Source organism: Peromyscus californicus, unplaced genomic scaffold, assembly GCF_007827085.1.
Source record: "Peromyscus californicus insignis strain IS unplaced genomic scaffold, ASM782708v3 Scaffold_15__1_contigs__length_86483966, whole genome shotgun sequence".
Lineage (NCBI taxonomy): Eukaryota > Metazoa > Chordata > Mammalia > Rodentia > Cricetidae > Peromyscus > Peromyscus californicus.
This window is the reverse complement of record NW_026294447.1, coordinates 21,722,271-21,743,738: the sequence shown is the minus strand read 5'-3', so window position 1 is coordinate 21,743,738 and position 21,468 is coordinate 21,722,271. Positions and strand designations below refer to the sequence as shown.

General features: G+C 45.9%; 1 protein-coding gene and 1 long non-coding RNA gene across 4 annotated transcripts in view; both read right to left on the bottom strand.

Moving 5' to 3' along the window:
• The window catches only part of Nubpl (NUBP iron-sulfur cluster assembly factor, mitochondrial), a 326,050-nt gene that overhangs the window by 48,124 nt on the left and 256,458 nt on the right, over positions 1-21,468 (bottom strand). The gene's annotated exons all lie outside the window — the stretch shown is intronic.
• On the bottom strand, positions 6,971-20,542 carry LOC128110739 (uncharacterized). 3 transcript variants are annotated; one of them, XR_008218303.1, is made up of 4 exons: positions 13,017-20,542; positions 9,776-10,159; positions 7,822-9,528; positions 6,971-7,294 (listed from the first exon to the last, which is right to left on the bottom strand). It is a non-coding gene; the product is annotated as an uncharacterized LOC128110739 (long non-coding RNA). The 3 variants fall into 3 exon arrangements; XR_008218304.1 differs by having other exon boundaries at positions 7,822-12,551; XR_008218302.1 differs by having other exon boundaries at positions 7,822-10,159.

The window sequence follows — 21,468 nt, the reverse complement described above, 5'->3', positions numbered from 1 at the left end:
CATGGACATCCGAATGTATACACACAAACATGCACACACAGACATATCACATACATGCACATGGACATCCGAATGTATACACATAAACATGCACACACAGACATATCACATACATGCACATGGATATCCAAATGTATACACACAAACATGCACACACAGACATATCACATACATGCACATGGACATCCGCACGTATACACACAAACATGCACACACAGAGACATATCACATACATGCCCATGGAAAGAAGACGAAGGAAGTGAAGAAGGCAAACGCCCATCGGGAATCTCAGGGAATCTCCTTTCGATACGTTTCTTGAAACTGAAATTCAGAAGCCAGATCTCCTGCTAGTATCACTACCATTTCTCTTGTAGCTGTAGCATAGACTTGGTCATGTGTAAAACTATCAGGGTGGGTGTGGATCTGTGTGCAGACATGGGTCAGAGAACCCCTGCGCCCCTTCCCCATGCCCGGTGACGCCCCACGCCGTCTTGCTGGGGTGTCATAGGGCTGAGTCTGACTCAGAGTGGCCTTTCCTTCACTGGTATCATGACGTCGAGTGGGTGTGAATTCATTCATCCCTTGCTTATCCATTCCCTCCTGGAAAAATTATTTAACAGACAAGCCAGGGAAGAAGTGCCCCTCATTGTGATTTTTTTTTGAAGTTGCATTATAATATATACTAATTCTGTACTTAAAAGCAGAGAGATAAGTGGATAGTGTGAGCTCTCTCTGTATAATATGAGAATTAGATATTAATATTTAAAGACAAATTTATTGTGGTCCTTTGTCAGCGACAGTGATGAATTGCTGTAACTTTGACCTCTGGGCAGATCAGCTGCTGCAAACCTTGGGAATGCCCTCTGCTGCCTTCCCCTGGGACTTTCTGAGATGAGGTACCGCATCTCCATGGATGCCATTAGGCAAGATGCCATTGATTTAGATACATGTGTAGAAGGGAACCGGCTGAAGAGTTCCAGGTTCCTCCCAGCTACAGAGTGGTTTTCTTTTCCCCCATCCCCACACACCTAGACATTTGATGAAAGACATTTGTGCTATAAAACTCCTTGTCAGGGACTCAAACCAGGTGATTTCTGACCCTTCTCTGTCTGTCTGTCTTTTAAAAATGTGTTTTAACTGTCCTATTTCAGACATGTTTTATTGTGAACCATTTCACATTCTTCTTGAGAAAGAAGGCGTTATATAAATCACACTGGAAGACAGACCAGCACAGTGGTCACAGAGCATGAACAGCGCAGTGGGCGGGGGATGAAGCAAGGGCTGCCTTCCCTCCGGCCCACTTGGCTGGGTACACCTGTCATTTCCCTGCTAGGGTCTGTGCTCTGTGGGCTGAGTGATGGAGGAGGAACCGTGCAGGGGTGAGGAGTCCCGCCCTGCCAGGAGCATCTGATTTACTCAGGCTTGGTCTGCTGACAGTTTCACATCACAGAGGGACATGGGTGGGGTGGTGAGAGCTGCCGTGTGGACTATTTCTTTGGCCGTCTAAATGGTTATTAGAGCACAGGTGACTGGCATTTGGACTGAAAAGGGATTCTGTCATCAGATGACTTGTAGGGGCAGGGAAGGGAATATGAACAGTTTTTTGTTCTTAGGACTATAAGAAAGGATAGCTCCAAGTCCATGGGAAATGAAGTGACTGGAAGGTTAAATTGCGTAGAGGTGATGCTCACCACAGGGATCACGGAGAAACCAGGAGCTGGGCCCTGTTCTTACAAATGTGCCAAGCTCATCTTCCACCTTGAGTCGTGACTGCGTAGACCTGTCATAGGGTGACTGACAGCGAGGTGAGGCAGTGTACAGAAAGGCCCCCAGCACGGGCCTGAGTCGTGGTGAACGCTCAGCAAAGGTTAGCCGTCAGCGGGAACGTGTAAGTCATGAGGCCAGGTGCTCTGTGAGACCTGGTTGGTGACTTGAATCATATAGAACTCCATTCCAGAAGGACTGGAGGCTCCATGTAATTTATTCTGCCTATCCATTCATATATAATTCTGGAGAGGAAGGTAGCCAAGGAAATCGGGATGTCCACATGACGCTCACTAAGGCCACAAGAAGGACTTTGCAGTCAAGAGCAGATACAAGGGAGAGATAGAAAGTCAGGGAAATGAAAGGCTGGGGTGTGGGGGGTAACACATACAAACAGCACTAAGAGCCTCCAGGGGATGTTTAGAACAAGAGAAAGAACAAGAGAAGTGGCGGCCGCTGTCTGATCAGACGACACAGCTAATTTAGAGATGACACAGCGAGAACAGAATTGCTCAGTTCTTACTTGGTTTTCATCTACTTTATAAAGAACAATCTTCCGCCAGCAAGGAGAGCAAACGCCAGCCAGGAGGAAATGAAAGTCTGAGACAGGGTAGCGATAGGAAGAGGGCACCTGGCGGCTGCCAGGCTTGGATGAGTGACATCCCAGAGCTGACAGAATTCTGAACATGTCCCCAGATACTGTAATAAGAGGAGCTACCAACAGCCAGAGAGAGAGAGAGAGAGAGAGAGAGAGAGAGAGAGAGAGAGAGAGAGAGAGAGCAAGCCCCCAAGGGGCCTGTAAAAACAAGAAATCATGAGAGCAATTTCTGACTGTTCTGGAAAAGCAAAGATTTCACTTTAGTGTTTTTGGTCTCTTGTTAATCATAGCCAATTCTTCAGCCCCGGTTGACCAGAACAGCCAAATTCTTAATTCAAAATATTGAAGAGCCCTAGAAGGGTCTTTAAGGGATGCTCAAAGTTCCCTCTGAAACTTCACAGGTCAGATCTCCATTGTCTGCACTGCTCTTAGCATTATCATCTAAGTTCCCACAGTAGCTCATTAAGCTCTAAACATTCAATGGTTTTTCTATCCCAAAGTTTCAAGTCCCTCCTCAATCCTCCCCAAAACAAGAGGGCCGGGTCTGCCACAGCAATACCCTACTTCTGGTACCAATTTCTGTCTTAATTGGGGTTTGTATTGCTATGATAAAACACCATGATCAAAAGCAACTTGGGGAGGAATGGGTTATTTCAGCTTACAACTAACTCTCAGTTTACACTCCATTCTGAGGGAAGTTGAGGCAGGAACTAAAGCAGAAGCCATGGAAGGATGCTGCTCAATAGCTTGCTACCCATGGCTTGCTCCCCATGGTTTGTTCACCCTGCTTCTTATACCATCTAGGACTATGGGCCAAGAGGTGGTACCATCCACAGTGTGTTGGGTCCTCTCACATCAATCGTTAATCAAGAAAATGCCCTACAGACTTGCCTCCAGGCCAGCTAATGGAGGCACTTTCTCAATTCAGAGTCCTCTTCCCAGAGAACTCGAACTTGTGTCAAAATGACAAAAAAAACTAGCCAGAATACTGATAACATCTGGAAAAAAATGGCAAGACAACAACATATGAAACCCGGGGAAGTGTGGTCTAATTCCAGAAACGTTCAGAGAGACAAATGTCTCAAGTTTATTAACAGAAACATCCAGCCTGGCATGGTGGCACATGCCTTTTATCTCAGCACTTGGGAGGCAGACACAAATGGATCTCTGAGTTTGAAGCCAGCTTGGTCTATAGTGAGTTCTAGGCCAGCCAGGGATACACAGGGAGACTCTAACTCAAAACAACAAAACAAAACTTCTGGTAAAATTCTAGCACAGAAGAGACAAGTGTGTGGATCCAGTAAAATGAACACTGTCTGCCTAAGCTCGTGTCAGATGGTAACTGAGTTCCAGAGCCACTGTTTAGTCAGGAAACAGCATCAGGCAAGGCTACACAGCCTCTGTGGAGCGGGCGTGGACACACAGGCTCCATGAGAGCATCACTGAAGAACCCCAGGACAACTGCAGCTCCAAAGGCTGGAGAGAGGATTCGTCTGGAGAGGGATTTTCATGGCACATGGCTCTGTCATGAATCCCTGCCTTGCAGGGGGCAGAGGTGACTTAGAGGACAAAGGCAGTTTGCTGACATCTGCTGGGTGAAAGACCAGGAAACAGCTGCTGAGATGGAGGGGTTGAGACCTCAAGCTGCAGAAGCAGAGAGCTTGTGTTTGAATCTCAGCCCCACCACTTACTGGTTGCGATGTTAAAGAACTTTCCAGTTTACGTAAACTTACATATACACCAGTGTATGTGTATACATATGCACATTGTAGGGAAAAGGGGCTGGCTAGAGGAACCCACCCTGACCCTGGAGCCCAGAATTAGGGAAGGATGACTAAGTAAGGCCAGTGAGAGAAACACAGTTTAGCTCAGATCAGAGCCATCTCTGCCCCTGTCCAACTGACTTGTGAAATCAACCAATCACAGAGCAGGAGAGTAGAATCCTGGCTGTAGAGCCCAGGACCAGGGAAAGAAACACACCCTGTATGTCTGGGACCTGAGCCAGAGAAATGAACACTTTATCCCCAAACCCAGAACCCAGGAAATATGCCCTGACTCTGACTAGTACCAAAATAATACTCTTGGCCCCTAGAATCAGAGTCAGTGAAAGAAATGTGCCCTGGCCTTAGAGGTAGTGTCAAAAAGCCAAGAAAGGCCAGTGAAAGAAACAGTTTGGCCCTGAAATCAGGGCCATCTCTGCTTCTTGCTCACAAAACTGGCCAATCCCTGGGCAGAAAATAAACTAACCAATCACAGTTGACTCTGCCCCCTAGACATCCTATATAAACCGCCCTGCCCGGTCAGTTGTGAGCTGTTCTCTCCACCCTGGTAGAGGCAGCTACTCTCCTGGACTCCTCCTTCCCAAATAAATCTCTTTCTCAAAAGAGTATTGGGTGAAGACCTTCATTGAGAGCTGAACAGAAGAACCTTGCTGGGATGTCCCATAGTGGACTGAGCAAGAAGGAGCTGAACAGAAGAACCTTGCTGGGACATCCCATAGTGGACTGAGTGAGGGGGAGCTGAACAAAAGAACCTTGCTGGGATGTCCCATAGTGGACTGAGCGAGAAAGAGCTGGTAACACTGAGCCAGAGATTGTGGCTCTCCAGGAGAGGAGCAGGATTGCTGTGTCCTGCGAGGAAACCATCCCCCATCATACCATCATACCAGGTATATATCCTGACCTTCCTGAAGAGTCAGGATACCCTGACTTTCCCGAAGAGTCAGGATATCCTTCCTTGCTGAAGCAGTTCCAGGCCTGACTCTCCCAAGAAGTCAGAAAACCTTCTTTTCTAAGGTTGGGCTGTTTCTTTGCAGTCCCAGCCATCAGAGCTGTGCTAACAGCTTCAGATGTCTGGGACACCTTCAGGGCAGAGCTCTTGTTCTAAGTAGCTCGAGGTGTCCAGGATACCTTGCCCTCTAGGCTGAACTGTCTCCTTGCAGTTTCAGCCATCAATTTACTAACATTTTGATGCCAAAACCAGGGACACCAAACCCAGAGCTTTTGCAGTTTACTTACATTTGGTGCCAAAACCCGGAACACCAAACCCAGAGTTTTTGCAGTTTACTTACACACATAGTCTAAATGAAGTTATGCCACTTGGAGGTAACAATGTCTCCCTGAAAGCCATAGACTATCAGTGCCAGGCATGGGAAGCCTCCCTTCACATTGTTGGCCAGTAGAGTCCAAGAGACCCCAGAAAAAAATACAGGCTATTGCCCTTGTCTTTGGCTGGCTCCCAGAGATTGAAGGTACGATTCTATCATTGAAAACACTGCACACTTTGGACCGAGGACCTGGAAGCCTCCTCCCTGAGGGCTAGCACTCACAGTACTGGAAGGAGCTCTGTGAGCTGCCAAGAAAGGAAGGCCATCATTAGTCCTACTAGATATGATGCCTCCAAACCTCAGCAGAGACCGGAACAGCAAGATATCCCAAAAGGTACAATACTGGGACTTCAGTCCTGGCGGTAACCAACACCCATCTGACTGGACCTATGGCTAATCGTGCCTGCTACTCTAAACCTAGTCCACCAGCCATGTGGCTTACAGGTTGGGACCTCAGTCTCTCACTGAGGGAAGTCAGGCCAGAAACTCAAGGTAGGAGCCTGGAGGCAGGAGCTGACCCAGAGGCCACAGAGGAAGCTGCCTCCTGGCTTGCTCCTCACAAATCACTTGGTTTGCTTTCTTCTACAACCCAGGACCACCTACCTATGAGTGGCATCACCACACAGCTGGCTGCACTCTCCTACATGAATTCCATTAATCAAGAAAAAAACGTCCCCACAGACTGGCCCACAAGATAATCTGATGGAGGCAATTTCCCAACTGAGATTCCTACTTCCCAGATGTTGCCTAGGTTTGTGTCAAGTTGGCAAAATCTAAACAGCACAAAGGGCTTGCTGCCAACCTTGATGGCTAGAGTTGAATCCTTGACACCACATGGTAGGTGAGAAGTGACTCTCGCAAACTGTTCTCTGATCTCTAACCATAGGGCATGCTTCCCCATACACATCCCACACTAAATAAGACATCTCAAAGAAAGATATAAAAATGATAATAAGGATGTGAAAAGGTGCTCAACATGATTAGTCATCAGGGAGTTTCTACAGTTAAAAATAGAACCACCTCATGATTCATCAGTCTCTCTTACAGCTATAGGCGCTCCCCTGAAGGAAATCACTACTTCACAAAGATATCTGCATTCTGTGTTCATTAAAGCAGTGTACCCAACAGCCAAGACATGGAAACAACTGGCATGTCCATGAACAGATAAGTGGGGAAAGCTGTGGGGTAGGGCTGGGTGTGGTGGAATTTCAGTCTTCTTAGCACTCGGAACCTGAGGTGAGAGGACCTCGAGTCAGAAGCAAACTAGGCTACTTATTGAGAACCCCACCTTCCCAAAAAAGGAAGTTGTGGTATAAGTGTGTTGTATGTGTGTGTGTGTGTGTGTGTGTGTGTGTGTGTGTGTGTGTGAGAGAGAGAGAGAGAGAGATTTATCTTTTCCCACCCAAAATCTGTTGTCACAGGTTTTATAAGCTGTATGCATTCAGTAAGACTTGGTTGAGCTAAATTTGAAGGACATTCTAGAAATCAGAATGTTAACAATATTAACAATAATGTCAGCCAATATTTATTCAGTGCCTACTATATGCCAAACTCTTTTACATGCCTTAGCTCACTAATCATCACAAAACCTTATGGCTATGGAAGCAAGCCAAGTGGCCAGAGGCAGATAAATGGATAAACAAAATATGGTGTCCATGTATGATGGAATACTGTTCAACCTTAAAAAGGAAAGAAATGCTGGCATATGCTGAAAACATGGATGGACCTTCAAGATCTTCTCACAAAAGCTATGGGCTGCTACTTACACGAAGTACTCCTGGGAGACAAAGCCATACAGATAGGAGGAGAGCAGGAGTTTCCAGGGGCTGTAGGGATGGAGGAATGGAGAGCTACTGTTAATGAACACGCTCTCAGTTTTGTAAGATAAAAGTTGCAATAATGGATGATGTTAATGGCTGTACCACGTTACAGGTTATCACTCAGCTTCACAGATAAAGTTGGTTAATATGGTTGATTAATTTGTGTGGTTTTTTTTTAAACCACAAATTTAAAAAGCAGGGAAAACTTTATAAGCTAGACTATTTCTACATTTTCTTTTTTATATTTTTTTTATTTTTTGAAATTATACTATAATCATCTGATTTCCCCTTCCATTTCCTCCCTCCAACCTCTTTCCTGCAACCTTTGCTCTCAAATTCATGACCTCTTTTTCTTTCATTGCTGTTTCATGTTATGTATATCATAATACATATACTTAAATACACGACTACAACCTTCTTAGTCCACATAATGTTACCTGGATGTGCAGGATCTAAGGGCTGACCACTTGATCCTGACTAGATAACCATGTGAGGGGACTCTCCCCTGAAGACCACTTCAGCTCCCAACATACCCCATTATTTGTGGTTCTTTGTTTTGGGTTGAAGCCCTGCAAACATTCCACCTTCCACATCACCATGTCCTTTGTTCATGTCTTGTTTAGGCAGCCATGTTGCTGAGACTTCCTGGGTGTAGCCTCTTAGACATGTCTAGGAAACACAATCTCACATCAAATTTCTTAGTCCTCTGACTTCTTTCATCCTTCTGCCTCCTTTTAAACAATGACCCCTGAGCCTTAGGTGTGGGAATTGTGTTGTAGATATATCAGTTGGGGCTGAGCACCGGGTGATCTCTTGTTCTCTGCATTTTAATGGGTTGTGGTTTTCTTTTATGGAGCCCAACAGCAGACATGAGAGACTTCCTTTTGAGTTGTTGCTGCTCAGGGTTGTCCAAGAGACTCCTAGAACATTGTTGGCTATGGCTGTTGTCCTTGGTTGCCTCCCAGAAGTGGAAGGTAAGTCCCTATTGCCAAAGACACCATGCACTTTGGACAGGGCCCAGAGTCCTGTGCTGGATCTGACCTGAAAGGCTCTCCTTGAGGGCTAGCTTTCATGGTATCAGAAGGCAGCATGCAAGCTTCCAAGGGAAGGAAGCAACCAACAGTCCTAACCCAGCTATGGTGCCTATGAACCACAGCAATGACCAGCATGGCACAATAATCCCAAAGGTTCAGTAGTGGCATGAATACCTTGTTGGTAGCTAACAGTCTTCTAATTGGACTTCAGGCCTGATCAGAAAGAGGGAAGCCATGCCTGGTACTGGAAACCTAGCCCACTACACAGGGCTAGTGAGTCGTCATATTAGAGGAAAACCTACAGCCACCACTTTACTAAACCAGCATAAATCCTAACAACATTCCCAGTATGTATCCTCTCACCCACAGATACGTGCAGTTTTCACCTTTACGGCATCAAGGGAGCTTCTCTTTACCTTTTGTTCATTGAAAAGGTAATGGAAGTCTTAACCTCCGTTAAGAGGCTAAGGTGCTCCTCAGGTAATGACGTGGGCGCCTGTGGAAGCATGCACATCAGTAGATCTTGCTCCTTCAAGCCCTGCTCATGCCCACCTCCCTTCAGAGGCCTGACGCAACCCTGCCACATGGCGCTGGGGTCAGGGAGGGCTGGAACCCTTGTTAAGGCATTTTCTGTACTGTGCCACTGAGATTTCCCACTTCCTTCCAACCCTAGGAACTGGTGGCTTTCGTTTAGCTGAACAGAATTGCTATCAGAATGAATTGTTTGTCTGGGGGTGGGGTAGGGGGGGGTAGAAAACTAGCCTAGGAGCCTTCACTAAGGAGAATTAATAGGAAGCACACACACTGAGAAAATTCCAGCCGTCAGGTTAAGCCTCGTGACAACAACCGTTAAAGAACTAGTATCTGCTCACTTGACAAAAATTTATTAGATGCCTTTGTATGCATTTGTTAGTCTAGATGCTCAGTGTGCAGTAGTGAATTACACCACCAAAGATCCCTGCCTTATGTCAGGTGAGGGAGAGAGAAAAGAACCGGGAAACACAATAACCGGGGAAACGATGTGTAGCATCCTGGGAGGCAGGGACGACTTGACAGCTACAGTTGGAAACTGGGTCAGCAGGAGAGACCTCATGGAGAAGGTGTCACCGAAGCGAAGACCTCCAAGGGGCAAAGGAGGCAGCCATACCTGGAGGAAGAGCACGTCAGGCCCAGGAATCTTCCAGCGCAAACGTCTGGGCCACGAGCCTGCAGGGAGTTGTGGCAAAGAGGTGACTGACTAGGGCCGTGTTAGGAGGAGGGACTGCGGGCCTTTCAAACCCGAGACCTAGGCTGCTCCCTGAGTGAAATAGTCAGCTACAGCAGGATTTTAAGCAGAGAAGCAATATGAACTGATTTACACTGAGTATATTTAAATGCACTGTATTCAATATTATTTTGACTTGAAAATACACTTTATGACTGAGACCATTGCCCACAAGAAAATGAAGCTTACCTCTAGGCAAATGTCAGTGCTGCATTCAGAGAACCCACCAGGCTTGCAGCAGAAGCAGGAGGAGAGGGAGTGGAGGGGGGGGTGCTGAGTAAAAATAGTTGTGTCCTTTAGTTCAAAGAGCCTCCGGGAGGAATAGCTAATAACAATAGCTGTAAAGGTCACTGCAAATATTAAGTGCTATCAAATTCTAACTACTACTTAAAAATGAAAAGCCTGTCATTATTCATTGGCCCAAGAGCCAGGACCTCTGGCAGCCTGCATGCCTCGGCCAGCCTTTCACGGCCTGGGTGGCTTTAAAGGATAGTTCCAATGCTACATCTTCTGTCCCCAGCTCCGGTGGAAGGGACCGCTTCCCAGATGTCCTCTGTCGCCGCAAACCACAACCTGGAGGGCAGGGTTGATGAGAATTTGTTTTCTGTTTTGTTTTGTAAAAATCATTAATTCTTAAACGGTGTTTACAAGATTCCCTTTAAACCCTCACATCTACAGGGACAGCGAGGGTATACACGTAGAAAGCACTTGCTACAAGCTGTTGACACCAAGCCACACGGTCATGGAAAGTTTGCTGGAGATTTGTTTGTGTGGGAATTACTCAGGAACACTGGCTGCTGGTGCCAGCTTTGAAGCACGGTGAATAGCTATTGTTCTCACAGGGGATCCGGCCACTGGTGTCTACATACACTGAAGACGGCCTTCCTCCTTACAAACAACTTCCAGCCATTATACATATATTTTTAAAATTGTTGTTGGTGTGCCCAATGTTCTAGATGCCTGGAGAGAAGGAGAACTGCATAAGGACATTTCCGTGACATTTGGTCCTGAATGTTACTGACATCAAATAAGGGAAGAGGTGACCTACTGAACACCTCTTAAGTATTTGTGTGGTGCAAACAGACAGCGGTATTACTTTGCAAACGAGGAGCTGCCCTTCAGAGATTAAACCACTTCCTGCGGTTGTTTAATTCATATCCGAGCTGGATTTGAACCTGCGTCTAGTGACTACACTCATGCTCCCACCAGGCCGAGCTGGGCTGAGAACACTGCCCTCTGGTGGCTGAACGAAGCCTTACACAGATGGCACTGCCCGGCTAGAGACAGCCCTGTGCGGGATCCCATCCTGTTCCTGGAGTCCTGTAAACTGCGGGGCATGGGCTTGGCACAGGGGAGATCAGGAGCCCTGATGAACAGGCCCTAAGAAGTCAGGTTTAGTGGCTCATGCCTATAACCCCAGCACTCAGAGGAGGCTGGGGCAGGAGGATGGCTGTGGACTTCAAGTCAACCTGGGCCGCAGGGTGTGGCTCTGTCTCAAAATAAAATCAATGAATTCACGTAAAAAAAAAAGGCTCCTAAGACACTGGAGAAAAAGAAAGTCAGAGGCCACAACTGTAGCTCCCATGCTGAGAAGGAAAGTAAGTCCAAAAGGTGATTTATTGCCGGCTCATGTTTTAGGAGACTCAGTTTCTGGGACACCCAGCCCATTTCCTCCCGGCAGAGCCACACACCCTGGGAGCAGGCATTTGCTGGATGCTTAGCTCTAATCTCTCATTCTGCTTTGTGGTTCTGCACTGGGAGTCTGGCCTGCCAACTCCCCAGCAGGCTCTGTGCCATGGAGTGCTGAGCAGAGAAGAAAGGTTGGGGAGGGAGAAAAGGCCCGCTTTCTTCCTGTTGGCTCTCTGGTCGTGCTGTCTGCCTGGGCCTCCATAGGCCCTCTTTTCCACCCTGGCCACGATGGCTTCTACTTCAGGAACGGTTATTTATTCTAAACCTGCAGAGTGACCACCGCTAAAGAGTGCAGGTATTAATAATTCTGACCTCTTCCCATGTCTCCCCAACCCTCAGGGCTGGTGATATTTCCTCTGGCAACTAGAACCATGATATTTACTACAGTTTGCCCTTCAGTTCCTCAGTGTTTGCTTAACAATTCATGTTAAATTCTCTGCATTAAAATAACGGATGTGGCTTCTGTCTCCCAGCTGATATACAATTAATTCTGTTACGGGTTTAAATTAGAGCATGTTAGAAAGCTTTTTAGTGTAAGCTAAGGTCCAATGCCATGTTTGGACTGGGAATACCTCGCTTGCCCTTATACACACATCAGGCTGATAGCTTTGAAAAGGTCAAACTGGTTTAAACCATACAGTGGTGGGTTCCCCTTTGGATGATGAAGGTCAAGCCCCCAGCACTAGGTCCCCGTTATGGTCTCCTTACCTCCTACACCCATCCTCCCAACCAGGCCTTTTTGGACTCACCACTCAGTTTCCCATGCCCTACGCTTCTGCTCAGCCTTCTGCTTAATATTTAGCCTTCAAAGTCCATCTCAGATGTCGCCCCTTCTAAGAAACCTTTTCTGTCTCCACTCTCCCTCTAACAGTGAAACATCCCCATCTCTATCCTCTGTGTACCCAGGGGTAAGTACCTTCCCTACCAGACTACGAGCTCCTTGAGGCCAAGCTAGGCATCCCAGTTCATCGCTGTTTTAGCTCGGCACTCTAGTAGTCCTTCACAATCAATGGCTTATAATGACTTGTAATTTTCCCATTGTCTGTTTTCTGCTTAGACAATTGAGACAAAGAGCTCGGAGCAGAGGGTGGGGGACCCTCAGTGTTTAGGAAACTTGGAAACTCACTTTCTCTCCACCTCTGTTTGGAAGAAACACTTCTCCAAACACAAGGCTGTTTGTATGTTCTTTGCATTCAATTACATCCCTAGGAAGCGAAGACATTATAATTGCCTGAGTGCGGTGCCAAGGAGGGCTGAGATCACCCTGAACACAAATCTGCAGATAACAGAGAAGTAAACAGGGCCTCTTAGGACTTTGGAAAAAGAAAAGGGGTCCCTCTAGCCAGGGCAGACACTATGGTACTGAACCATCTGCTCTTTAAAAATCAATTCTTTTTTTTTTATTTTTAAGAGATGGGAGTCCTGCTATGTTTCCCAGACTGGCTTCAAACCCTTGGATTTAAGGCCTCACACTGCCACAGTTCTCAAGTAGTTGGGCCTTCAAGTGCATGCTACTGGGCCCATCTGTGCCCATCAAAGTCAAACAAGAGCCCTGATCTTGCAGGAAGGTAAATGATCTATGGATCAGAATCCACAACTCAACTCTTTCTTGTCACCGGCTATAGGGATATAGACTCTTAACGTTCCCAACTGACTGTACCACCAGGGTGATGGGAGGGTTCTCTGTCCCATATCTCCAGAGTCATGTCCCCACTGCTGCCTAGCCACACTGGCGACTCACCATTTGATGCCTTGTCAAAGAGCAAAGTTGCCCAAGGAGTTCCTGCGGCTACGGTAACTTGGGGGAACCTGGAGGCCAACAGCAGGCAGGGTAGTCCAACACCAGTCAAGGCCGCTGTGTGGTCAGCACTGCGGAAGTGTGGCCAGAAAGAACAAAGGCGAGGAGGAGGAGAGGAGGAGGAGGGGAAGAGAAGGGGAAGAGAGGGGGAGGGGAGGAGGGCACGAGGAGGCAGCAGTGGCTCAGCAGCTCCATGCCTTCGGGGCCTGTAAGCCACTTCTTGTTCTACGAGCCAGATTGTAGCAGACAATCTGCACCGAGGGGAGATGAGTCAGTTTTGTCAGAAGTAACGGTGGCCTCTCTCAGACAGTGGTGTGTTTTACACACACAGATGTAGCTTGACACTGGAGACTTCACAAGGACTCTCCTGGATCTTACCGCAAATAAATGATCACCTGACTCAATCCCAGGAGGGCTGACATCTATTGGTTTCTGGAACTTGGTGAAAACCTGGTCAGTTGTGAAAATCAACTGGACAGATCTGCCTTTGGTTTGTTATTAAACGTAGCCACAAAGAAGGAAGTGAGTTAACAAAACAAAAGGATACATTTCTTAATCCAAAAATGATAGCAGCAGGTTAAATCTTTAACATGTCTTCCTTATGAAGTGGAGAGCATTTCATATGAACTATTTTGAAAAACTTCACACGACATTTAGATGGTGGGCTGGAGTCCTCCCTCATCTTTCCAGGGCCATTTCCCACTCTCTTTACCCAGCACTGCCCCAGGAGATAAAACCTACACACAGTCAGTGGGCACTGGGGTTCCCAGCTACCCACTGGGTTTTGTTCATGTGGATATGATGGAGAAAGCCCTCCGGGGTGCTGTCTACAGCTTCTGCATGGTCATGTCCAAAGTCATCCCATAACTAACCAGAATCTCAGCTTTCCGACTTGTTTCACAATGATTGTCCTTGACTTAAGTCCACCTCTCTCCATCGAGAGGGCCCAGGGTGCGGGCAGTTTTGCTGTTCCTAGTGCCAGGTTGCTGCATGGTATATTCATGTGATTTTCCTACACCAACCCATGCATAGCTCTGGAAATGCTCTCCCCATAAATAGATCTTATTTTCAGTAAGGCCATCCCTATCCAGTCAGTCCGTAACCAGGTGATGCTATATTGCTCCAAATTGAGGGGTAGAAATGTTCTACTCTTTTTTTGGAAGTCAACTTTCCAGAAAATTTGGTAACACGCAGAGTGCTAGCAAAAATCATGAATGCTCCAGCCGCATACCGGAGCCTCTCATGTATTAGATGTTATCCCTTAAGTTGCTGCATTACAGAAGGTCTAGAGAGTCTAGCACAGCAGGTAGGCCAGGCAGAACTAGTAGCATTGGGAGGTGGGTATCAGGATCCTAACTAGTTACCTACCATAGGGAAGGGTTGGAATTTTCACATTTGATGCACCTCAGCTGATATTAGTCTAAGCAATGTATCTATTTGCACCTTCGGGTTACCAGAAAGTTCATTTCTATGGTTACCTAACGTACTCAGAAAGCAGAAATGCAGGCAAAACATTAGCAGAGAACAGATGCTGCCTTGTACACATGATGGATGAGCAACAACCTTTGCATTTCTTCGTCTCCCCCAAATGAACCAAAAGAGAACCAGTGTTAAGCCTCTGACAGAATGGGGAGGTTATGGACAAGCCCAGCAAATGAACCAAGTTTCAAAGGCTGCCCAATGCTACCAGGCGGTTTTTGGAACTGTGACATTTGCATCCAAGATTGTGTCTGTGCTAAGCATTTCTGCATCTCTTATGACAGTCCTTTCTAATCCTGGACTTTGCATTTGGAATTTATTTGTTTGAGCATACAAAATAAAGCACTGTTTTATCCTTAGCCACACACAAGAAGTTTCTTGATTCTTTTGGAGCTGATCTTGGATAACATAATTGGCTATTTCTTTTCTGAAACGTAATTATATCACATATTCTCATATTTCCTTCTGCTGCTTCTATGGTGACACCATTTACATATCTCGAGTGACGAGTCATGAAAAGGGGCCATATGTTTATTACATATACTATCTGGATTTCTAATCCTATTAACTTAAGACATGGGCAATTGAATAAATTCTTATTCACTAAGTCAGAAATTTTAAATAACTATTTTGTTAATGAAGCATCAAATGTAAGCAATGGAATACCTAATGATTTTTCCAGACTTTGAAAAGGGATCTTTAGGGATAGGATAATGGATGAGCGCAAACGAAAGCCCATCCCACAGCTGCCAGGTCAAAGGCATCAGGGCAACAGCCAGGATTAGGAAGCAAAGACAGAATGGAGCATCTGTATAAAAACCAGCTAAGCGACAGTAGACACAGTAAGCTACAGAAAAACTATTCTAATCATCACAGATCTACAATGTGCATGGAAGCCATGCATTTAACATGAATGTCAATGTCAGCCAATATCTACAGTGTGATTCATACTTTCCTCTTCTGTCCAATCTTTTACCACCAAGGCTGATTAAAAAGGATATTCTGTCTTGATATAAAGGTAAGTTCTTCTAAGTTGATTTGATGAGTTTGTTTCCTTAATCCAACACACTAAGTAATGGAATCAAACACTTTTCACTATTAACAAAAAATATGATGCCATTAGCCTTTAATTAAACCACCATCTCTGGAAATAGGAAGGTAAAAAAAAATTCAATGAATTAATTGGGCCAACCATTCTTCCCTGAAGACACTAGCCAGGCATTCAATAAGTACTTGAAATAACATTAATAAAACTAAATTATCAAGGTCCATCTAATACTTACTAATCTTAGAAAATATTTCCAGAAAAATTGATATTTGTTCCACTTAAGTGAGCAAACAAATTGTTTCTAAATTTGCTGTGTCAAAATTCTCTTAGAACTGTGGCTATCCTAAGATTACCTTAGTTTCCCCCTCCTGTATGTTCCAAAATGCCCGTGGAAGGTCCCAAGACAGGGAAATTAGAGAGCTAGTTGTGCTGGGAATGAAATTCATGTTCACTCAATTTCCAAGAGGGAAGACTCAAACTACAGTCAAAGTTGATGTGAAATGGGCAAGCAAAGAAACCCTCTGTCCACCTACAGAGACAGCTAACAGGGCCCAACAATTCACCACTGCCTTCCAGTGAGCTCCCACAATTCACCACTGCCTTCCAGTGAGCTCCCACAATTCACCACTGCCTTCCAGTGAGTTCCCATTTACTACTAAGGAGCAAAAGTTGTACATTCTCCTCTAAATGTGCTGCCCCAGCAAATCTTTGCCCAGAAGATGCCAACCTGGCTTCAGGAGCTGTATTGGCTCAAGGACCAGACACAGCAGTTCTAGGGCTGCCTTTTTAAAATGGCCTCAGGGGACTTTTAGTCAGAGGCAGACAACAAGCAATTCAATATAAAGGCATCAGACCAATTTGTTTTCCAAGTTAAAAAAGAAATCCTGCTGATATTACAGTCTCCAAAAATCCTGAGACTGGGCCATCTGGAGTCTCAGTGTGGCCTGCTTCTAATTACAGCAGGAGATGAGGGGGCAGCAAGGTCAAAGGGGCCTTCAGGGTCTGTGAGAGCTGTGTCCTTCCTGGTCTTGACCCTCCCTTCAGGGAGTCTCTCACTGCTTGGTGCAAACTGACATTTGCTGGCATGTATTAGGTCTCACAGTCTTGTAATAGCCTCTGGAAGCCACTTCAGCTGTTATGGGGAAACTTTAAAAAAAAAAAAAAAAGAAGGCTTTATGTGGAATTGATGTCCATTGTTTTCCTTAAGCCTTATCTCTTCAATCCAAATGAACGCATGCATATTGACTGTCTCCATCTGATTATACACAAGTGATTCAAGCCAGACCAAGAGGTAGACACATGCACACAATTAAACTTCATGCACAAGGTGAGTGCTATGCCAGCAAACTCCTTTGAAACTCACTTTCGGGTTGGCACTGTAGCTTAGCAGGAGAGTGGTTGCCTATCACACATTATTAGGCCAGGGGTTCAACTCCCAGTACCATGAAAAAAGGTTCCAGGGGCTAGGGAGATGGCTTAGTGGGTAAAGGATCAGGACCACGTTTGCATTGCTAGCACGCAGGTAAAATCTGGGCCTGGAGATGGGTACCTATAGGCTCAGCACTGTGGCGAGGGAGAAGACAGGTGGATTCTGGGACTTGCTGAAACAGCAGACTCCAGGTTTAGTGAGAGACCCTCCCTCAAAAAAATAGTGTAGAGAATGATAAACGAGGACATCAGACAACTGGCCTTCACATGTGCATGTGTAGGTGTGTACATCTATACAAACATGTGTACACACATACACACACACACACACACATCATCCAAACTTCTATTTAAAAGTATTTTTTCTCTTTTCCATGGAAATATAAACGTTTGTCATAAAAATTAAAGGAAACATAACAGATGACTCCTGCTGAGCAGAGCTGTGCTGGTTGAAGTGACAGGGAGTTCAGCACCTCCCTTCTGGTCTTCCTCTACTCCCTCTAGAGGTCCTAGAAACATTTCCATGGAGCCCCAAGGCCCTTCACAACACTGTAAAAGCCTACGCTGTAGATCTTCAGTAGGAAAAGATCTGCCATCTGATGTGGAGGACCGGGGACCAGGGTTAAATGGCAGGTAGCGGTACCCATCCCCGGGCTGAAGGCATTTACATCAGAGCTCCAAGATGCACAGGGTTAGGAAGCTGGACAAACAGGCAGACGGCGCTATGAACAGAAGCTGTGGAGGACAGGAAGAAGAAGAAGAACGTGAATGTTAAGCCAAGGAATCTGTACTTTTTCTAAAGGAAGTGTTGGTTACTGGAAGCTTGGAGAGTGGTAATGAGGTTTGTGATGTGAAAGGTGTGCACAGTGGTGATACTGAGTTTATGCTGCAGAATGGAACAAAAATCACAGGACTTGGTTATCACAATGGGAGAGATGTTGAGAGCTTTTCGGGAAGCTTTTGGTGGGGGAGGGGACTTTAAGAGCCACTAGTTTTGTTAGTGAACCAGTGAGAGACGGAGCCCATTGTCCAGGCTTTTGACTTTTCAGTAGCGGTCTTGCGGGTGTTTTGCCCACAGCTTCTGGGTACCACGCTGAGGCAGTGTGAACCTCCACCTTCAGTATCTTCCACATTTTCTAGAGTTCCACTTGTGGCTGAGGTATATGCCCTTGGTGGGCAAATTCTGCAGTGTGGATTTAGGAATTACTTTTGGAAATTGCTTATAGCCTGCCTAGTATTCCACCCTTCCAAAAACTTTATGAGCACCTAATCCTCCCCACTGACTGGCTTTTCTTAAAGCTAGTCAGCAGCTGCAGCCGAGGCTGTTAGCTGCGGCTAATCCCTAACTGAGGCAAAGGGACAGCTAGTGCTGGACGTGGTCAGGGAAGGCCTCCGGGGACAGGTAACACTTGGTGGCTCTTGAAGGATGTATACAATCCAGACAAGTGGAGAAGCAGGAGATGGAGTCCAGTCAAATCCAGGAAGGTAAAGAAGAGAGTGAGGTGTGCAGAGAACTGTATGGGGTTTACAAAACTGACCAGTAGAAGGGCAGGCAGGTGTGCATTCCTCAGAGCCTGCGTGAGCCAAGCATGCCGAGCTTTATTCATGGGATTTACTGGAACTTGTACGCCAGGAAGTTATATAAGCATATTTGCATGCTTAAAGGACATGCTTGCAGAGCTGTGAAGTAGAGGTTAGCAGAGGTGGAGCTGCAGCAGATCTGAAGGAGACTGAGCCGATCCTGAAACACTGAATAAAGGGGACTGGAGAGCACTTGCTGCTCTTGCAGAGGATCCAGGTTCAGTTCCCAGCACCCACAGAGGACCTGGGTTCAATTCCCAGCACCCACATGGTGGATCACAGCCATCCCCCAGTTCCAGAGGATCCAACAGGCACGAACGTAATTACCCATAAATGTATGCAGGCAAAATATTCACACACAAAAAGTAAAACAGGCAAGTCTTAATTCTCAAATGAAATACTGAGGAAAGTGAGACCAGCTAAGGGGCAGTAGGAGTGGAAGTGGTGGAGTAGGCTTTGAAGTGGCAAAGAAGCAGGTGCCAGGGTGGCACCACCTATAAACACGTCTCTTAGTGTGGCTGTGTGGCTCTGCAGTTAAGCTGTCGGCTTCGGGACAGGACACTCAGCCTGGCTGTCATTTACTCTAGGAAGAGCACTCACATTGCAAAGAATCATCGAATGCTTGAGAATGCTTATTTGTTTGTTTGTTTTTTCCTTCCAGGGCCACAAGCAGACTCTTTCTAGTTTCCCTTGCAGGTAGAAGTGACCACATGGCTCATTTCCAGACACTGGAAGGTGGATGCAAATTACATCACTTCCAGGGCCGAGCCATAAACACCACACTGGCCTCTGCTGTCTCAATTATCCTGACCACTGACTCGGTAGGAATACCTAGAGCAACATTAGAGACCAGCAGATGCCCCGTCAGTATACAGAGTGGAAACTATACCCGCCCTCAGTCCCAATGTTGCTGCCAATGGGATTTTAAACGATTAAAAAATTAACAGTTTGTTGCAGTATTGGCTTTATCTTAACAAGTGTCCTTAACTTCTCTAAACTCCAGCTGCCTCTCCAGACTATTCTAGTGTCTACCTTTATGGTGCTGTTAGAAAACAACTAAAAGAGAATCTGCGAATGAGTTAGTGTAATAGAGTGAGCCCAAGGTGTGTCCATGCATGGTATCTGAAAGTGGCAAGTGTATGATAAATGTTCACTATCTATTATTCTATGCAACCTGCTAATTACTGTTACCCAGTATGTGTACTATAAGGCACACTAAATACTCCTTCCTTGTAGCCTAAAATGCCATCAGCCCTTTTTGTGAAGCAGTGCCATCTCCTTCCAAGAGTTATTTGTTACATTCAGTTATTAAACTGGCACATTTGTATGCTAACTGGGAAAACATGTAAACTATAAAATGTGCCAGTGAGATGACTCAGAGGATAAAGGCGGTTGATGCTAAAGCTGACGACCTGAATTTGATCCTCAGCACCCATACATCAGAAGGAAGAGCTGACTCCCCCTATAAGTTATTCTCTGACTTCCATATGTGTACCCTGACAAACACACACACATACATTAAATAATAAAAATTTTAATTAAAAAACTAAAATGCAAACTTAGAAACAACCAGATGCATCCTCACCCAAAGGTGTGCTGCTCAGTTTTATGTCAACTTGGCACAGATAGAGTCACTGGGGAAGAGGAGACCTCAGCTGAGAAATGCCCCACCAGACTGGCAGTGGGCAAGCCTGTGAGGCATCTTCTTGACTGATGATTGATGTGGGAGGACCCTGCCCATTGTGAGTGGTTGTTCCCTGGGCTGGTGGTCCTGGACGTATAAGAAGGCAGGCTCAGCAAGTCAAGAAACAAGTCAGCATTCCTCTGTGGCCTCTGCTTCAGTTCCTGCCGTCAGGTTCCTGCTTGAGTTCCTGCTCCGGCTTCCTTGGATGAGGACTGTGCTATGAAGTATAAGGGAAATAATCCTCTTTCTCCCCAAGTTGCTTTTTTTTTTTTTTTTTTTTTTTTTTTTTTGGATTTTTGAGACAGGATTTTTCTGTATAGCTTTGGAGCCTTTCTTGGAACTCACTCCGTAGACCAGGCTGGCCTCGAACTCACAGAGATCCACCTGGCTCTGCCTCCCAAGTGCTGGGATTAAAGGCGTGCACCACCACCGCCCAGTGTAGCATGAATCTTAAAAGTTCTTATTAATAAAATCAAACCTGAGCCAGGTAATGGGGTGAACACTGGAAGGTCAGAGAGACAGAACAAGCCACAGCTATCTCACCTTGCCAATTCCTCAGCTGGTCCTGTTTCCTCAGACTGGAAGCCTCTGAGTCCTCATCCAGAATGAATCTCAGCTGCATTGGAGAAACAGTAATGTATTTCTCCAAAGCCTGAAAACTTAACCAGCCAAATGCTTAACCAGGCCAAATGCTGCTAGCCAAATGCTTCTAGTTCCTGGTCTTCACGCCTGATATACCTTTCTGCTTTCTACCACCATTCCCTGGGATTAAAGGCGTGTGTCACCATGCCTGGCTCTTTCTAATGTGGCCTTGAACTCACAGAGATCCAGAGGGATTTCTGTCTCTGGAATGCTAGGATTAAAGGCGTGAGTGCCACCATTTTCTAGCCTCTGTATCTAGTGGCTGTTCTCTGACCCCAGATAAGTTTATAAGGGTACACAATATTTTGGGGAACACAATACCACCACAGCCCGGCTTCCAAGTTGCTTTTTAATGTGATGTCCTATCTCAGCACTAGACAGTTAGTTAGTCTAAGAGGTAAGCATTGCTAATATTTTGGTACATGTGCCTCCAATTTCTCAGCTGTATAAATGATGCAGGGATACACATTTATAATCAAAACAGGTACAATAATAAACATAGAGCTGTTTTTTCTTCCTAAATTTTTACCTTA